This window comes from Anastrepha ludens, chromosome 4 (genome assembly GCF_028408465.1).
Source record: "Anastrepha ludens isolate Willacy chromosome 4, idAnaLude1.1, whole genome shotgun sequence".
NCBI lineage: Eukaryota > Metazoa > Arthropoda > Insecta > Diptera > Tephritidae > Anastrepha > Anastrepha ludens.
In genome coordinates this window covers 1,480,519-1,494,970 of record NC_071500.1, presented here as the reverse complement: position 1 = coordinate 1,494,970, position 14,452 = coordinate 1,480,519, and positions in this window count along the sequence as shown.

Genomic DNA, 14,452 nt, shown 5'->3' with positions numbered 1-14,452 from the left:
GTGTTGCTATCGATGTACATACATACATACATATGTACGTACAGTAGTCGTCGTTTCGGACGGCGCAGTAGTCGGGCCAGCAACAACGACTTATGCAAGGTGGCCAATTGCTGTTGTTAGTATTGGTATTGCTGCTGGTGGGACGGTAAACCTGCCCCAACGAAAAGAGGGGCCTAACGCGAGTTTACCAACACAGTAATAACGTCGAAGCCGACTAGACGGGAGTAACATCACAGCATCTCACCAACAGCACAGAGTGCGGCCAACCGCACCGCAAGGCTCGTCAGCTAGCACAGCAAAGGTGAGAGGCAAAACAAAACAAGCAAAATGTCTCAGAAGTTTGCAGCTATCGCGGATGCGAATTCGCTGCAACAACGAAAAGGTAACTAACTGCTTGCGGCAAGGCCAGCTACAAACCAGTGATGTGCCAATAGCTACGCCACCGGTAGCACCTTCAAGTGCAGCCCGTCGTTTGCTCAGGTGTGCATCTGAGGGGTAAAGTGCTTGCCGTCTAGTGCCTAAATACGCGAATAGTTCTTTGAGGGATGTTAGAGCCTTTATATCCAAATAATAGACTTTTTGTTTATCAAAATACTCCAACTAAATGGAATGTATATGTCTGTACAGACACATTATGCTTATTATGCTATGTTTTCGACAATCTTCGTGACTTGTAGCTCCGGATTAGGCGTGTGCTATACCCAATGAAGGCTTCGAATACTCCAATATAAAACTTCGCTTGAAGGTGTAAGCTAATCAAAATGAGCAGTTGGTTATGGCAACGCTTCGATTTATAACAGCCATTCTGCGGTTGAAGGTTGGTCTACAAATTTTTAACTAAGTTTAGTTCTGGGAACTTGATGTTATTGTTGGAGCATTGGCTTTCCTTAATAAACCAATGTTCTATATAATAATCGTATACCAAAACATTATTATTAAATATTTAAACATTTTAAAATGTGTCAATACCCATGTGGAATCATTTTGGTAATCGAAACTGATTAGTCTCGGCCTAATAAAAACGAAATTTCATAGTAATTCTTGTAGGTGATTTAATAAATTTTTCCGGCCAATAAACTACAAGTTTTTAGCAAATTGATTGGGTTGCAGTGATACTATGAATAAATGCATGCTCTTAGACATTCAAATAGATTTTCATACATATGTGTGTGTATAAATGCTAATATGTGTGTATGCGAGTATGTAGCAGAATAAGAGGCAAAGAATTATTACGTGGGCACGAATTTGACAAGCAATGACGCTGGAGCGCCACTTGTCACAGCATTACAATATAATAAATTCGTGATTGCCGCTATGACTGCACGAGACGAGACGGGACAAAACAGAGCGGGATGAGGCAAGTGAAACTTACGCAAGCTACTTTAAAAGGCTCCCACGGGAGAAACTCACAGACAAGCGGCCCAACGTATTGGTTCGCGATGCTCCATTCGTCTGCGTGGTGGCGTAATGGTCACAGTTGCACTCAGATGAATACCAGTAAGTCGCAATCAATTCTACAATTCGTATTGTAAGGATCGTCTGCGAAATTGAGATATTCTCCATGTTGCCGAATAGGGAATCGTGCTGGGTCAACGTATTGTTTGTTTACAGTGCGCCGCACTGCTTAAAGACACCTCCGCCGCGTCGAGTTGGGTGAGTTGGCCGAATGCACTGAGCCGCTCGTTCAAGTCATACTCATACATAGGTTGACAAAACGTTTTATGGAACGTGGTTAGCGTGACTCTGCTTTTGCTTTTTGTTTTATTTCACCAAAACAATTTTTTCCTTCGTACAACAATAAATAAATAAATAGAAAACTTATGTTAGCAATTTTCTCATATGATTTCTTCGATATCGTTGTGATTGTGTATTTGCACGTATATATGTTTGTGTGTTTCATACGTGTTTTTATCTAGAATATGCAGAATAAAAATGTTCTTGCATGTGGACTTACAAGCATATGCACAATATATTCATAGGATATATTTTCCATTTATTTTAAAAAGTATGTGTATATGTCTATATACATATGTATATGTATGCAGGTACATACAAACGCGCTTAAAAGTTTGGTGCTTATAAAAGACTTTAAATTAGATGAACTATTAAATGGACTCCAAATTTTATTCAGGACTCTTTCTGTGCGGAGGTGACAAATGTAGTTTTGTTAACTTACGCGAAAACTTACTGAAAATGTTACCGGTTCATAACTATAAGTTCACGTCTATGTGTGTATGTGCAAATGTATGTATATCTTTTCTTCTAGAGACTCTTGAATAAACTCTAGCGGCAGAACTCGGGAGTAATGGTGGCACTGGTTAGGGCAATTCATTGCTGAGAGTAAATCTTCGGTGGAGGATACGTTCCGAGTGATATGTGGTTTACTCTACAGTGGACACACAATCGTAATACTCTTCGCTTGGTTAAGTAAACAACGACCCGAGTGAAGTCTACAAGAAGCATTGCCCTGGTGGATGCGATTGCGCTATTTATAGAACCAACTATGCGAATTTTGCGTAATTCGGATATATTATATGAAGTAGAGAAATATAGCATTTCAGCAACAATAGTTCGTAATAAATAGAAGAGAAGGATTAAGATGAGGTCTCTGGTATGTGACGTGTGTATTGATATATTGCGGCCTCGAAGCTGCAGCGCCTGCTCTTTTCATAAATTGGAAAGAAGTTATACTTGTACTTCTTCATAGTGCCTATGTAATCGTTTTTCTGAAAGCATTCATACCGAATTAATATTTATTGAGCATTTTATTAGAAATCAGTTTAATAATTACTGGTCCTCGCCGGTGTTCATAATGTAAATATACCTTACTTATCGCACCTGCAGTCCACAATATTTCAGATAGCATGAAGGGAACCCCGTGACTGATTCTTTTGTCTACTCCATGCCTACTCCAGATTACAGATAATCAAAACTAGCATCGCAAAGGCCACCTCAATATCAGCAAAGACCCCAATTGTGTACTCACCTGCTTCCAGCCCACCTTTGAACTTTGTCACAAGGTCATGTAGAGCTGATTTGCGCGATTTTCCGCTTTGGTCCCACCAAAATCTTAGACTTAAGGACAGACTGATCGGTCTGAAACTTTTTGCCAGCCAAAGTCATCGCTTTTCGGCTTGGGAATGACGTTTACCTGACTTTCTACCAAACAGTGGGGAAGTGGTCAAATGCCAGACAAACCGGAAAAACTCTTATTAGAGCAAAATACACACGGGCAGCCGAAAACCTGTAAATTAATATTTTTAAAATCTGTTCCTTCAAATATTGCAAAAGTACTGGCGAGTGTTGAAGAAGATTTTAGGATAACTGGGTTTTGGATTGGTCATAAGCAGGAATGGCCCCAAAGTCAAAGGCACAAGGGGCATAACGCATTTGGGAAAACCGAAAACCTTTGAAAATACTTTATTAATAGTAGCTCGCTCTAATATTGCAAAAGAACTTACCAGTACAGTAACAGATTGTGCAATCGGTGTAAAAAACTGGTTACATTTTTTCTAATAGCGGTCGCCTCTCGACAAGAAATGAAAAGCCTCTAAGTGTACTCGTATTTCTGCCATGAAAAAGCTCTCCACAAAAAACCATTTGTCGTTCGGAATCGGCTTAAAACGGTAGGTCTCTCCATTTGTGGAACCACATAAAGACGCACACCACAAATTGGAGGTAAAGGAGGAGTGTAAGCGCCATTTCTATTATATAAAATAAAACAAAAAATAATATATATATACTACAATATATATATACATACTAGCAAACCCGGCCCCCTTCGCTGGGCACACTAAAATAGAATAGATATGGTCTAGAACAGAAAATATATGATTTTCATATTATTTATTTCTTTATTCTTTATTCAAGCGCTTTGACATAAACAATATTTTTTGTTTTTCTATTTGTTTTTGAGTAAATATAAAATATAAATTGAAAATCAGGAAAAAAGAAGATTGTTTTTAAATTTCAAATCAACGCATATGAATAAACAATCGTCGTTTTTCCTGATCATCCATGAATTTTTCGTTTCAATTTATATGTTTTATTAAGCATTGGAGCTTTTTTAACCATTATCCATTTATATTTTAAAAAAAAAAAAAGACGAAAAAAAATTGTTTTTCCACGAACACATAATTTCATTCGGATTTCACATTAAATTCTCAAATTTCGTAAGAAATTATTCACTGTTCCAAAATCCACTCCAAAAACAATCACAACCAATTTTTACATGTTGCACTTACGTTTTTTCCTTATGGCATCCAAATCAGAAAGAAATATTGACACATTGTAACTCATACTGTCAATTTGACAGTTCAGTTCCGCCCCAAGCGTTAAAAAAGTAAGCGACATTATGGCTGGTTCAAAAGAACGCTGTACCCGTTGCCAGTGCTCCGAATTACAACCAAACTTTACGAAACCCATTCTCAATACTTACTTAACAATGTGTGTAAGTTTGGTTTAATTCGGTGCAAAGACACGGCGGGTCCACGTTTTGGCATATATTTCGAGACCCTAGTCATCAATAGGTATGAAAATTACCCCGTATTAAAGCACTTATCAACAGCTTTCATTTGATATCCATATTGTACAAACACATTCTAGGGTCCACGTTTTGGTCTCTATCTCGAGACCCTAGTCACGGAGCAGATGGAAATACTCTGAACTAAAGCATTCACCAACAGCTTCCATTTGATACCCATATTGTACATACACATCCGAAGGTTACCCGGGTCCACGTTTTGACCTATATCTCGAGACCCTATCTACCAATAGGTATCCAAACTATACGGAAACCATCTTCAATACCTCCTTAACAATGTGTGTAAGTTTGGTTTAATTCGGTGCAAAGACACGGCGGGTCCACGTTTTGGCATATATTTCCAGACCCCAGTCACGGAGCGGCATGAAAAATACTCTGTACTAAAGCATTCACCAACAGCTTCAATTTGATATCCATATTGTACAAACACATTCTAGGGTCCACGTTTTGGTCTCTATCTCGAAACCCTAGTCACGGAGCGGCATGAAAAATACTCTGGACTAAAGCATTCACCAACAGTTTCCATTTGATACCCATATTGTACATACACATCCGAAGGTTACCCGAGTCCACGTTTTGACCTATATCTCGAGACCCCAGTCACGGAGCGGCATGAAAAATACTCTGTACTAAAGCATTCACCAACAGCTTCAATTTGATATCCATATTGTACAAACACATTCTAGGGTCCACGTTTTGGTCTCTATCTCGAGACCCTAGTCACGGAGCGGCATGAAAAATACTATGGACTAAAGCATTCACCAACAGTTTCCATTTGATACCCATATTGTACATACACATCCGAAGGTTACCCGGGTCCACGTTTTGACCTATATCTCGAGCCCTATTTCCAAAATAAAATATAATCCATGTTACTCGTGGATGATGTAGCTTTCGAATGGTGAAAGAATTTTTAAAATCGGTCCAGTAGTTTTTGAGCCTATTCATTACAACCAAACAAACAAACAAACAAAGTTTTCCTCTTTATAATATTAGTATAATGTAGATATATATATATATATATATATACTTATATAATTGGGTGTTTGGCCAAGCCAATTATATTACTAAACTCGAAAATATATATTTAAAGCACTGACCAATTGCTCAATGATTTTTCAAAAACTTTCGCTGAATGCTTAAAAATCTTATTTGAACTATGGCAAATGAGTTCTCAATTTAGCTGAATTTATTGCCGATTGTTAACGAATAACCATAGAAAATAGGGACGAAAAAATGTACTAGTGTCGATCTATATTTTTGCTTAAGAGTGTGCCACTTTTGTATTTCTTTAAAATCGCTGTAATATAATATAATATAAAAATTAGTTCCTTAAAGCGGCGAATTGAAATTTCTAAGGGAGTTTAAGATGGCGATTAGAGTGAGAAGGAACTGAAGGTATATCACGTTTATATTATATAAGAGATACAAAATTTATATTGTAAAAGAAATATAAATTCACATAAATATGTGTTATATTTCTTCTATATTATAAAAGCTTTGATGTTCATATGTATTCAGACTGCAACGTAAAAAATCACTAGATCTAATATAGTGACGAAAGTTTTGTAAATGTTGATTTTAACATCTGAAAAATTATTTTTGTAAGTAATGTGCTTGAAGAAAATTGCTCGTTAGTTGAATTGAACATTATAACTCGGTGAAATGAAAAAGTTAAAAAAATGTGTATTGTCACCTATCAAAGCTTCTGGAATCACATAAAAGTTTGTTGCTGACTAATTTACGCTCTAATTGTGCTTAATTAAATAAATTTGCTGGGCGATCGCACGTAAGGGTTTTTTGCATGCATTGTACCTCGTGGCCTCATAAAACTAATGCCATACGAGCGACTCATTCCAAGTGTGGAACCGCTGGCTAATCACCTTTTGATTAATGTATTGAGCCTTATTGAGCATTAATTTTGATATGTCATATATGTATGCTTATATAATTGGCGCTTACACCCTTTTGCTAGGTTGTTGGCCAAGTGCCTCCTCCAATTTGCAGTGCGCGTATTTATGTTGTTCCACAAATGGAGGGACCTACAGTTTGAAGCCGACTCCGAACGGCAGATATTTTTATGAGGAGCTTTTTCACGGCAGAAATATCATACATTCGGGGGGCCATTGGCTGTCGAGGGGTGACGGGAAACAATTTTTTTTTGTTTCATTTGGTGTTTCATGCCCGAGACTTTGAACTGGAGTTATACCAAATGGTCGCCGCGCACTAACCTAATCTGCAGTGTCGGCTGGAAAGCTGCATCTTGCTGTAGCAAAATCTCCAGGAAATAAATTCGTCTTTTCGATTAAAGCCAAATATGCGTATTATCGTTTGACGGAATGTAACGGGGATAATATACCGAGTGTGCACCTAATGAGTAGCTGGCGTTGAAACAAAGAAGATGCTGTACCTCAACATCAGCCAGAACAGGCGTCTGTGCACACAGCTGTGGAGAGTACTCGGCCTCAAGCAGGTGAAAACTGAGAAACTGTTAACAATAGGCATCAACGATCAGACAATAAAAGCAATCATTCGTCCACTTACGCAAAAAGCAAGATAATAGAGAAACTGCGGCTGAAGCGACGTCGGAGGTAAAAACACCCGCAGAAGTGGCGGAAGGCTCTGCTAAAGAAGCAAATAGCAATTAAGCCGACGTCAACACTGATATATTATATAAATTTCTCCCCTTTTATTTGAATTTAAATTCCCCAAAAATATGTAAACCGCGAATATTAACGTAAAAAACAACCGGGTTTCATCATTTAGTTTTGGTGCTTTATCTCTGCCAGCTTGTCATTTCGTGTATCAGCTATTCATTTGCCCAGAGATTGGCTGTGTTGTCAACTACTCAAATGAGTCCCTGGGTGTACTCTCACATAAGAAAGATTTCGCATCTTGTGTAATAGGCGGGCACAATTGTGCAGTTGAATCCCCTATGATGTTGCAGTGAAAGTTGCTCTCACATTTTTGCTTCGGATAGTGAAATCTTGTAATCTATCATTATTGGGCACACAAAATGCCTATAAAAATGGAATGCAGAGGATATGAAAAAGCTATCCTGGCAGTTAGAAACTATGATACGGGTTTTTATTGGCCCCAACAATTTTTAGTGCTCCCCACTCTACTCAGCAGCACATGCCAAGGAGCGAAAAACCATTACAGCTCGTTTCCCAACTAAGCCTGGTCGAGCTTCAACTTTAAGTGGAACAATTGAAAATTATTTAATACGACATTAACTGGAGACGGAGTTTAAACGATATTTACTGGGAATGAAGTTAACAGAACATGCTGTACTTTGCCTTACTTTTTTGATAACTAAAATTGGTGGTCCAAAATGTTTGGCTACTTGTAATTATTATTGTTATCGACTTGATTGATTAAAATCGAGAAAAAATTTCTGAGCTTTGTAGGCGAAAATCAAATAGGACTTACAAAACACAATACCCGCACTTACTTTAATTCGCTTTGCCCTCACTATATTTCTCTTTGCTAGTTTGGTATGGGGAATTGGCGAAATTATACAATAAACACCCCCTCCATCCATATAACGGTAATTTTCCAGAAAGGAAAAAGTGATATCTTTGTTATAATTGGAAACAAATTACTAAAATTTACTAAAAGTTATAAACAAAAAAAAAAAAGAAAAATAGGCGGTGCTTCTCAGACTTTTTGGGTAAGTGTGTGTATCTTACCCAAACTTGGTACATTTATCACACCTCACTCCATTAAGATCAGACATAAATATTGCTGAGATCGAATAAAAACTACGCCCACCCTTCATATGTTACCGGCCCGAGCCGAAATTATCCTTCCTCGTTTTCTTTTACAATTATTAAAAAATATCTAATCCCGCGAAGTATAATATTGGCGCGCAGTGGATTCAAGAATTTTTCGCAACATTTCTGCTTTCTCTTTCTGCTTGTTGGTGAAAAGGAAAATGTTAAAAATACAACCAAAGTCCAGGGTAAGGCCTTTTTGCGGAACAAAGGATATGCGTTTGCATATTTTCATGAATATCCATTGAGGAAACTATTCTTTCGCAATTTGTAAGTGTATTTGTCCGTACAGGTTCGCTGATCCTTGCTAATGTAGTTGCTCTCTTTATTGCTAATGCGACTTTTTACTGAATAATTGACGAGTTTTGGGGCTGTGTCGATGGCAGCTTCGGTAATAAAGCACTCTCTACCTTCGATTAAGTTGCATATTGTATGAACGCATGAATGTATGCGCGTACTTTCGTGTCTTTTTAGGCATTTATAGCAGGGGGAATTTATGGGCAATGTGTCTAACGAGCGGAGCATACCGTCGCTAAAATGACAATAAAACAAAACACGGGCGGCAAATATTCATTCACATATGTAAGTATGTAGATATTACTTAAACATGTACGTATGTGTATGTATGTTTGTATGTAGGTATTTGAGTAACATGAGCTACTGCTGGATTTCTTTGCGTTTTTGAAATTATTGTTCTGGAAATCGCATCCGAGGTTCATCATAAATAATTGAAGTAGTTAGTCGTGGCTAGCTTGTAAAAGTCAGTCAGACTAGTCAGTCATCGAGTAGACAAATCATGGAACACATACCTACCTGTGCATGCTGCTGCAAGGGGCAGGAGTATCTGGGTATCCGAGTGTGCTAAAATAGAGTAAACAGCGGTAAGAAGATGCGGTCGAATTGCTCTGTAGTTAGTCACATGTCACATGTCTCTTTGCATGCGAATAGGGATGTACATACATATGTATATATGTATATGTGAATGTAGGAAATCCCACAACAGATAACTGCTGGATAAATTTTACGAATTTTTCATTCGCAGTACTGAAATTTGCGCCATCACTTTGCCTCCCGCACCGACGAATGGGCAAATGAAATACAAAGTAAAATGCCTCCACGGCGGCCAGTAGCCGACTGCTATGCGTTTTTGTTTTTCGCTCTGCTTTATGGCTGACTGCCTGGATGTTCGGATGGATGGATAGGTGGACGTGCAGTTGTATGAATTGGGTACTATGCATGTATGTGTGACATGTGTGTATGTATTAATATGCGCTGATATGTAAGCGTATAGTCGCACTGCGTACGTTTGCGCGCACGTGACACGCATTGTGAATGAAGTTTATGAATTTAATTCTTCATATTTCTTCATAAACTCAAAGACATTTCTTTCACGAAATGACAAAGTTTTCTACAATTTGCTGCAAGCACACGTATACACACACATCAATATGTACATATACATACATATGTATATGCCTATACACATGCGATTAGTATTAAGACGACTGTGAAGCATTAGTGGGGGTTTTATTCCTTACATCGATTTTTGAGCTGCGCTTTAGCGAAAGTATTTTACTGGCGTTCCTGTTGCCATATTAAATGGAACTTTCGCAAATTATTATTTGGATAATTGTAAAATACTTTGGACTTAAGCGTGCTGTTAATTACAGCAAATACGTAACCAAGTTATGATAAAACCGCGCAACTACTCAGAGAAACGTAAAGCGAAATCTGTGAGAGCACGGAACAATTCCACTAAAAACAAAAAAAATAATTGGAAAAGAACGCTGGCCCATTTTTTCTTGAAACGTTACTTACATATATGTGCGTATCATATTAATTGTGTTTTCGGTATTACGCTAATACATTTTTTCTAAGTTAGAATGTCAGTGGTGACTGTACCTGCTTTTTATGTCCTCTTTGCCATTTGTTAAGTATTTGTGAACGTATTATGAAGATGGTGGATCTTTAAGAGCAACTTATCACAAGATTCGTGATTTTTTTGGTGGAAATAATGGTCTGATTGAGTCGACAATTCCAGGTTGGTGAAAAAATGTCAAGAAACAGGTTCGGTCAAGGATAGAAAAGGGATTGTCGAATCAAAAAATGGAAAACTGGATGTTCTGTTGGGAACATTGCTGCTGTAGCGCAGTGTTGTTGGACAATCTCCAACAACAACGTTTTCAACAATTAGTCATTCATGAATTGACTGTTTGTCGAATTTTACCTGAAGACGTGCTCGTGGTGGACATTTAAATGTAATTTTTCACATATAATTTTTAAGAGCCGTATTTGAAATAAAAATAGTGAAATCTGATAACTAATCTTCCTAAGGGATGAATAAATTATAATTTGAAAATTTTTTATAAGACAAACTGTATCTTTAACATGAAAAAGCTTTTCATAAAAAAATAATTTGTTCAAAAGCAACATAAAACTCCAGGTTCCTCCATTTGCAAGGCGTACACCACAAACTGGAGTAGAAGATCGGCTAGAGATCTACTTGGAAAATTGTTCTATCTGACTATTAGACTATTAACTATTAACTCTTAAGTTTGACAGGACCAAATTTGCAAAACATAATGAGGAAAGTTATACAAAAGTTATGCCATGTAAATACTTCTACGACATTTATCATATTCCATCTTCTTTATCACATTTCAATAGTCCTTAGGTATTAAACTTTCCCATTCACTAATCTAAATGATTCGACAATTATTATCTTTGTCTACAAGGTCCGGCACTCTTTCCAAAATGACCCAAAAAGAATAATCCAATAATCCATCGGATTCGCGTGTGGTGAATATGATACCCATTGTGTGGACGTTATGAAGGACCTTATGAACGTTGTTTTTTAGCCATTCTTGGTTCAGTCAAGCTTTGTGAGACGGTGTCGAGTCCTGTTGAAACGTCCATGGTCTGCCACCGAAATGTTTGTCTGCACACGGCTTCAAAGCAACCTCCAGAATACTTTTCCGATAATATTTCGCATTTACCTTGCCGCCAGGCTCGATGAAAATGATTGGAGAGCGCCCATCTGCGGTTACAGCGGCCCAAACCATTACCTGTGGCGGGTGCTGCCTCCTGGTGGCCAATCGATGACTCAAATTCTCATATGAACGGGCGGTCAAATATACCCTATAGTTTTGGGAGTTTACGAATTACTCAATTTGAAAAATTTTTCTGCTCAGAAAACACAATGTTCGGAAATTTACCGCTTTCGGCCAAGCGAAGCAACTCCTTCGCTCTCTCAAATCTGACTTGTTGCTGCTTTAATGTAAGCCTAACTACGAAACAGCTTTTCTACTGTAGGATTTGTTGTTAGGTTGCGGGCTTTTGTGACAAACTAAAACTTCTGTATTGGCAAGATAACAATTACCATTTCGTGTAACACTTGGGCTGAAGAGTCTCGGGCCTAACAAAGAAAACATGCTCTGTTTTGTTCAAAATTATCTTTATTCATCAAGAACAACGCAACCATCCCTGCGCCTCTCTAACATTTCAATACCTCTTTTGCAGAACGAGTTATCTTTTCCCTCAAAATAGACCTCAGTTTCAGCGATAACCCCTTCATTCGAGCGAAATCTCTTACCAGCGAGCATTTTTTAGGTCCGCGAACAGCCAGTAGTCGCAGACAGGCAAATCTGGTGAATACGATGGGTCTGGGAGTAATTTGATGTTCAATTAATGTAGTTTTGACATTGTTTGATTGACCTGTGGCACGGTGCGTTGCCTTGATGAAAAAAAAAAGATGAGCAAACGCGGCACCCACTTTGAACCGAGCTTTCTCATAGTGAAATGCTCATGCAATATAAAGGCAACGCGTTCTTTTGATATCTTTAACTTCTTCACTTTTCGATCTTTCAAAACGATTTTGTGGATTTTTATATGTTTTCTGGTGTTACCGCCTCATTTGGTCGTCCACTGCGTTGTGCATCATCTCTACGGTGAGGTCAGTAAACCATCGTTTTGTTATTGATATGATGATTTTTCCCATCAAGAAGCAGTGTATAATTAAAACATGAAATTCTTTTTGATACATTATTTTGAAAAAAAGTAGCGTCACTCTTATCACAATTATTCACGAACTAATGAATGGAATATCTTGAAATTTTAACAGCTGTTTTTTAAGGTACTAACTGAAAAAGAGGCACTTTTCAGCACACGTTTTGTTTAAGGGAATTGCGTTAAATATAACCAATTACATTTTTTTTATATTTTTAAATGAGGTTACGATTTTTCCGCAACGATTCTCCTTGGTTCATCCTTAGTCTACTATTTCACTATTTCGCACTGATACATACATACATAGATTGAATTAGGACTTTCAAAGCTCTTTACAACATCACTTCTAGCTTGAACTTGGGTCTATGCTTTGGAGATTTTATATTCATACGGTACTGGGCAATGCACCTTTTGATAGTTTTAATAATATCGTGGCGTACTTACGTGCTTAGTGCGGGCCTGATCTCCTCGTGGAGCATAGAACCTAGATTTAAATCCCACTCTATTAAGTGCTCCGCGGCAAATGTCATTCCAGTTGTAGTTTGCGGCATCGAGTCAGAGGATAAACAGCATTGGCGAGGAAATGCAGCCCTACTGCACCCCAGGTTGAACTTAAAAGGCTTCTGACAGCAAACCATTACGCAAAACGCGACATTTAATCACAATTTTTTGTGGCTGTCGAACGCTCTTTCAAAGTCAATAAAGATCATAGAAATTGACGTTCTTCGGTCATTCTTTTATTTTTTCATTGCCCAGCAAAACTACTTCATAATTTGTGTAAATACAGAAGTACCTGCATCGAATTTGACTATATATGAAAATATATGCACAAATCATTATGCAAAGGATTGACAAAATGAAAGGATGACACAGTGCATGGAGTCAAAAGGGGGATGAGTCAAACCCGGAAAAATGTATTGTTAAACCCAGGACTTGTGTTTTACTTGTGAGTAAGGTACTTGTATATATATGTGTATATGTATATATGTATCTGGAAATAGTTATGTCGCTTGCAATACAGAAGTCAGTTTGTAAAGAGAAATCAACTGATTCATTGACTTAGCGTTAATATGGATAAAGCGTTGGGACCCAGATATGCAAATTAAGTTCCACTGAAAATGGGAAACGAAAACCACGCGATCTGCAATAAAAGCAACCATTTCAATATGTACGAGCACTGAGTCTGAAGGTATCGATATTGAGGTGGGACCGATATTAATAAAAATACGCACAACAAAACCAAATATAATACATTCCACGAATTATACCAACGCAAATGCAATGCGCATTCAAATTAGATGAATTCAATAACAAAAAACTAGTCGATATTTTCGCCTTTCAAAACTACAAACTTTTTAAACTGCAAAAACAATGTAAAGAGAGAAAATGATAAAAAAGTTTAAATTAAATTATCATTAAAGTCCATACATATGCATACACACACACACACTCGCATGTACATATCTGTAAGTGTGTTTATTTGCTATACAAATCGAGGAGGCAAAACTTTTTATGGCTGTGATAACAACAATTGTCGTGAAAATATACATATGTGGATATATATTTACATTTATGTTACCTGCTACAATGCGGTATTCTAAGGAGTTGGCTGGGGTGGCAATGGAATCTACACTTCTCATAGCCCATACTTATCTACAATCATTCATGTGGCTGCTTAGTATGGGCTTTGCATAATTAATTTTGAAGTTGTCACTTCACTTCGAGTTGTTGCTTTGCCTTTCTGCTACCTCCAATATTATTTTGATTATTATGGCTGAAACTGTCGTATATTATAAAATTTTAACCGTTTAATGCACAGGAGCGTACAAAAAAAAATATGTTGCACCGTTCGGCCCACCCTTGCAGATTTCTACAATATTTCAATCTATTAGCCGCGGTACCTGCAAGACAGGCCATATAGAGGTGTGTACGTATTGTATTATTGATATGCGTACCTGTGAGGATTAATGGCTGTGGCCCCAATAGTAGGAATAGTTGGTACCCATAAATGGGCACTTAAATATCCGCACCTATGTAAGTACAATGCATGCATACGTCCATGTGTATATGTACATATACATATGTACGTATATGTGCTGTGGCACGGATTGTGGGTGAGTGTTTTTGG